At 52.2% G+C, this 6,768-nt stretch overlaps 1 protein-coding gene across 1 annotated transcript in view; it reads right to left on the bottom strand.

Moving 5' to 3' along the window:
• The window catches only part of LYST (lysosomal trafficking regulator), a 377,263-nt gene that overhangs the window by 147,057 nt on the left and 223,438 nt on the right, over positions 1-6,768 (bottom strand).

Raw genomic sequence — 6,768 nt, 5'->3', positions numbered from 1 at the left:
ACCCCGTCTCTCGCACTCACACCCCGTCTCTCGCACTCACACCCCGTCTCTCGCACTCACACACCCGCCTCTCGCACTCACTCACACCCCGTCTCTCGCACTCACTCACACGCCTCTCGCACTCACTCACACCCCGTCTCTCGCACTCACTCACACCCCGTCTCTCGCACTCACTCACACCCTGTCTCTCGCACTCACTCACACCCCGTCTCTCGCACTCACTCACACCCCATCTCTCTCACTCACTCACACCCCGTCTCTCGCACTCACTCACACCCCGTCTCTCGCACTCACTCACACCCCGTCTCTCGCACTCACTCACACCCCGTCTCTCGCACTCACTCACACCCCGTCTCTCGCACTCACTCACACCCCGTCTCTCGCACTCACTCACACCCCGTCTCTCTCACCCACGCACCCCGTCTCTCTCACCCACGCACCCCGTCTCTCTCACCCACGCACCCCGTCTCTCTCACCCACGCACCCCGTCTCTCTCACCCACGCACCCCGTCTCTCTCACCCACGCACCCCGTCTCTCTCACCCACGCACCCCGTCTCTCACCCACGCACCCCGTCTCTCTCACCCACGCACCCCGTCTCTCACCCACGCACCCCATCTCTCACCCACGCACCCCGTCTCTCTCACCCACACCCGTCCCTCTCACCCACACACCCCGTCTCTCATCCACACACCCCGTCTCTCTCACCCTCACACCCCGTCTCTCTCACCCACGCACCCCGTCTCTCTCACCCACGCACCCCGTCTCTCTCACCCACGCACCCCGTCTCTCTCACCCACGCACCCCGTCTCTCTCACCCACGCACCCCGTCTCTCTCACCCACGCACCCCGCCTCTCTCACCCACGCACCCCGTCTCTCTCACCCACGCACCCCGTCTCTCACCCACGCACCCCGTCTCTCTCACCCACGCACCCCGTCTCTCACCCACGCACCCCGTCTCTCTCACCCACGCACCCCGTCTCTCACCCACGCACCCCATCTCTCACCCACGCACCCCGTCTCTCTCACCCACACCCGTCCCTCTCACCCACACACCCCGTCTCTCATCCACACACCCCGTCTCTCTCACCCTCACACACCGTCTCTCTCACCCTCACACACCGTCTCTCTCACCCTCACACACCGTCTCTCTCACCCTCACACACCGTCTCTCTCACCCTCACACACCGTCTCTCTCACCCTCACACACCGTCTCTCTCACCCTCACACACCGTCTCTCTCACCCTCACACACCGTCTCTCACCCTCACACACCGTCTCTCTCACCCTCACACACCGTCTCTCACCCTCACTCCCCGTCTCTCGCACCCTCACACACCGTCTCCCTCTCTCACACTCCATCTCCCTCTCTCACACACCCATATATATATATATATATATATATATATATATATATATATATATATATATATATATATATCATCAGATGCACACACTGACCTCCATTGATGACGGGTTCAATATACTGTGTCCACATTGGTGTATGTAAGTATCAGTTCTTTTTATTGGCTTTTAGGGTTTAGTAGGCAGTTTCTAGGACTGAGATTTGGATTTTGGCTTTTTTTGCTTCAATCAATATTGGAATCAGGTGTTTTTGTACATGGTGTTGGTGGTATATATGGGTGTTCAGATCAGTCACTTGTGCACTGCCCTGAGGAAGGTCCCTCTGCGAAGACCGAAACGTTGGCTGCCTTGTGTTCACAATACACATTTTTTGGATTATATCTGCGGTGTGCTGTCTTTTTGTTATCAGGATCCCCCTGGTCACTGTATGCCTATGTACATGTATATATATATTATATATTATGACAAACCCGGTCGCCCACTCGCCAGGCGCGAACGGAAATTGGCCGGTGGCCAGCTACTTTTTTCCCCTGCTCTGCGCAAATTTTTTTTTCAAAAATAAATAAATAAATAACAAAAAAAATATTCTGCTGGCTGATTGGCCAATTGGTCATGACGCGGAATGGAGCCCTTCTCTGCTGGGGGAAGTAATGGCTGCTCCTGCTCCTCGTCCCTGTCTGCTGCCCGCGCTTCCCCCCTCATCCCCTCCAGTCTCCGCTCCTGTTCCCGTGGCTGCTCTCGCGGGGCAGGAGATGACAGCAGGGGATTTCCCCCCCTTGTCCCGGTTGCCCTCCGGTTCCGCTCCTGTCCCCGTGGCTGCTCTCGGGGGGCAGGAGATGACAGCAGGGGATTTCCCCACCCCCCCCTGTCCCGCTTGCCCTCCGGTTCCGCTCCTGTCCCTGTGGCTGCTCGCGTGGGGCAGGAGATGATGACGGCAGGGCATTCCCCCCCCCCCCCCCCCCTGGACCCGCTTAACAAAAAAAAATATCCTACTGGCTGATTGGCCAATTGGTCGTGACGTGAAATGGAGCCCTACTTTCTGCAGGGGTAAGTAATGGCCGCTCCTGCTCCTCGCGCGCTCGGTCCCTGTCTCCTGCCCGCGCTTCCCCCCTCATCCCCTCAGTGTCCACTCCTGTCCCCGTGGCTGCATGCGGGGGGCAGGAGATGTCCGTTCCCCGCCCCCCCGGTCCCGATTTCCCCCGGTGCCCGTGGCTGCTCGCGTGGGGCGGGAGATGCCAGCAGGTGTGTTCCCCTCGGTCCCCGTGGCTGTCTCCTCTTCCCCCCCTCTCCGCTCCCCCCCCCCACAGAGTGTGTGTGTGTGTGTGTGTGTATGAGAGAGTGTGTGTGTGTGTGTGTATGAGAGTGTGTGTGTGTGTATGAGAGAGAGAGTGTGAGTGTGTGTGTGTATGAGAGAGAGAGTGTGAGTGTGTGTGTGTATGAGAGAAAGAGAGAGAGAGAGAACGTGTAGGACACCAGAGGTACCCCCCCACCCAGTCATCCCCCCACCCAGTCAGTCAGTCATACCCCCCCACCCAGTTAGTCATAAAGTCAGTCATCCCACCACCCCGCCCCCTGCCCAGTCGCCAAGTCACCCCACCCAGTCAGACAGTCAATAATCCCCACCCAGTCAGTCACCCCACCCCCCAATCACCCCACCCAGTCACCCCACACCCCCAATCACCCCACCCAGTCAACCCATCCCCCCACAGTCACCCTTTCTCCGTGTCCCACTCTCTCTCTCTCTGTCCCACTCTCTCTCTCTCTGTCCCACTCTCTCTCTCTCTCTGTCCCACTCTCTCTCTCTCTCTGTCCCACTCTCTCTCTCTCTCTGTCCCACTCTCTCTCTCTCTCTGTCCCACTCTCTCTCTCTCTGTCCCACTCTCTCTCTCTCTGTCCCACTCTCTCTCTCTCTGTCCCACTCTCTCTCTCTGTCCCACTCTCTCTCTCTCTCTGTCCCACTCTCTCTCTCTCTCTGTCCCACTCTCTCTCTCTCTGTGTCCCACTCTCTCTCTCTCTCTGTGTCCCACTCTCTCTCTCTCTCTGTCCCACTCTCTCTCTCTCTCTGTCCCACTCTCTCTCTCTCTCTGTCCCACTCTCTCTCTCTCTCTCTCTGTCCCACTCTCTCTCTCTCTGTCCCACTCTCTCTCTCTCTGTCCCACTCTCTCTCTCTCTCTGTCCCACTCTCTCTCTCTCTGTCCCACTCTCTCTGTCCCACTCTCTCTCTCTCTGTCCCACTCTCTCTCTCTCTGTCCCACTCTCTCTCTCTCTGTCCCACTCTCTCTCTCTCTCTGTCCCACTCTCTCTCTCTCTCTGTCCCACTCTCTCTCTCTCTCTGTCCCACTCTCTCTCTCTCTGTCCCACTCTCTCTCTGTCCCTCTCTCTCTCTCTCTCTGTCCCACTCTCTCTCTCTCTCTGTCCCACTCTCTCTCTCTCTCTCTCTGTCCCTCTCTCTCTCTCTCTGTCCCACTCTCTCTCTCTCTGTCCCACTCTCTCTCTCTCTGTCCCACTCTCTCTCTCTCTCTGTCTCACTCTCTCTCTCTCTCTGTCTCACTCTCTCTCTCTCTGTCTCACTCTCTCTCTCTCTGTCTCACTCTCTCTCTCTCTGTCTCACTCTCTCTCTCTCTGTCTCACTCTCTCTCTCTCTGTCTCACTCTCTCTCTCTGTCTCACTCTCTCTCTCTGTCTCACTCTCTCTCTCTGTCTCACTCTCTCTCTCTGTCTCACTCTCTCTCTCTGTCTCACTCTCTCTCTCTGTCTCACTCACTCCCTCTGTCTCACTCACTCCCTCTGTCTCACTCACTCCCTCTGTCTCACACTCTGGATCTGGATATCTTATTTACCCTGTATATCTTAACTGCCCTATACTACACCGAAATAACCTATACTGCTTTCTTCCAGATCTGACTCAAGCTTCACACAGAAGACATCGGAATCCCCAGTAACCCAGAAGATAGGTAGGGAACACATTCCCTCCAATGTATAACATTGCAGGAATGAGGTACCTGGACATTGAGGGTCTGTGATCAGGTAAGATCCCAGGCGGGATTGCTGCTTTAAATATTGTGAAGCGGGGGCATCCAGGCACTAGTTAAGGGGTGCAGGAAACTAATCATTCACATCTGGCTTTTTTTTCTAGATTCGACATTTATACACACACACACACACACACACACACACACACACACACACACACACACACACACACACACACACACACACACACACACACACACCAAGGACTAATTGTAGTATAATGTAATACAATAAATAAACTTATGTCAAAAACGAATGTTCTTACTAGGAATTTATTCAATTTATGGGTTTTTTTAAATGAGGGGCTGGGGGCGGGATTAGAGGTGGGGTTGGGGTGGGACTAGGTGGCGAGTAGATTTTTGGGTGATTTGTCAAGCACTGTATATATATATATATATATATATATATATATATATATATATATATATATATATATATATATATATATATAGTCAGATAAGGCAGTTGGCACTCCAATAGGTGCTGGTAAGCCACAGGTGCACGTCCCATATAGAGAATGTAGTTATACGTTACCGTTCCAAGGATTGGTAAACAAGAGACAGCACTCAGTGTTGAAAATCAAAGTGTATTAGTGAAAGCAAAAATACATCCAGAAACCCAACGTTTCGGTCCTACAGAAGGTCCCATTCTGTAGGACCGAAACGTTGGGTTTCTGGATGTATTTTTGCTTTCATTAATACACTTTGATTTTCAACACTGAGTGCTGTCTCTTGTTTACCAATCCTTGGAACGGTAACGTATAACTATATATATATATATACCCCCCTGAGGAAGGTCCTGCCTAGGACCGAAACGTTGGGTTTATAGTGTGCTGTTTTGTAACTGCTAATACATGTCTTTTTGCTTTATCTGAGTGTTGCTGCTTTTGTGCCTTTTCTTATGGGAAGACAGGGTTTCTATATATATATATATATATATATATATATATATACACACACACACACACACACACACACACACACACACACACACACACACACATATATATATATACAGCCCAACTCAGTCATAGCGCGGTCCTCGGGGGCTACCCAATTCGACAGCACTATTACCGGGGTCGCGCTAATTTTTTTAAAAATGGCCACCGCGTCCGATCGGGAGGGAAGAGGTGGCCGGCAGCCCTACATGTCCCCCAGCAGCCACCGTAACTTCCCCTAGCAGCCTCACTTCCTCCAGTAGTCCACACCGATCTCCCCCCCCCACCAGCCATGCTCCGATCAACCCCCCCTGCCAGCCCCGCTCCAAGCAACCCCCCCAGCCAGCTCCGCTCCTCCCCCTCCCCGCAAGCTCCGCTCCGAGCAACCCCCCCCAGCCATCTCCACTCTGAACCCCCCCCCCCGATGCCAGCTCCGCTCCGATCTCAGCAGCCGACACCAAAGGTAGGGAGGGGTGTGTGTGGTGTGAGTGTGGTGTCCTGTGTGTGCAGTGTCCTGTGTGTGCAGTGTGCAGTGTGCTGTGAGTGTGTGCAGTGTGCTGTGAGTGTGTGTGCAGTGTGTGCAGTGTGCAGTGAGTGTGCGCAGTGTGCTGTGAGTGTGTGCAGTGAGTGTGTGCAGTGAGTGTGTGCAGTGAGTGTGTGAATTGTGCAGTGAGTGTGTGCAGTGAGTGTATAGTGTGCTGTGAGTGTGTGCAGTGTGCAAAAATTTAAAAAAAATCATAATTCTTTTTTTTTTTTTTTTTTAATTTGGGGTCCATGCTCAAACTGCGTTATAGAGGATCGCGCTATAACGGGGTTGAGCTGTATATATACGTATATGTACACACATACACATATACACACACACACACATACATATATATAACACTAAAAGTTATGCTACAATCTCTCACTTTTCCACACCTACCCACACCTTTCATATTAACTCCCACTCCACACACACCTGTTGTAAAGCACTGTATACACTGTGGGCTCTCCATTCATTTATATTCACACAGATACACACACACACACTCTTACATCACTAACTTTCAGGAACCATTTAACACCTCAAGCCATAAATCCCATCCACACACGGGGAGGGACAAGCACAGATAACATTCCAAGAGACACTGTTTTTAAGTATACCCTTTGCTTGCTTCATTCATTGTAACATCGCCGGAAGAAGAGATCAGTGTATCTCGAAAGCTCGCACAAATAAAAGCATTTAGTTAGCCACAGAACGGTATCGTCTATTTATTTTTTGATTATTGAAGCTCGGCTAACACGGTACTGATACCTCTAAATGTATGTATGTATGTATGTATGTATGCATATATATATACATACACACACACACACACACACACACACACACACACACACACACACACACACACACACACACACACACACACACACACACACACACACACAG

This window comes from Ascaphus truei, chromosome 4 (assembly GCF_040206685.1).
Source record: "Ascaphus truei isolate aAscTru1 chromosome 4, aAscTru1.hap1, whole genome shotgun sequence".
Lineage (NCBI taxonomy): Eukaryota > Metazoa > Chordata > Amphibia > Anura > Ascaphidae > Ascaphus > Ascaphus truei.
The sequence above is the reverse complement of the archived record's forward strand: the minus strand, read 5'-3'. Positions and strand labels throughout refer to the sequence as shown.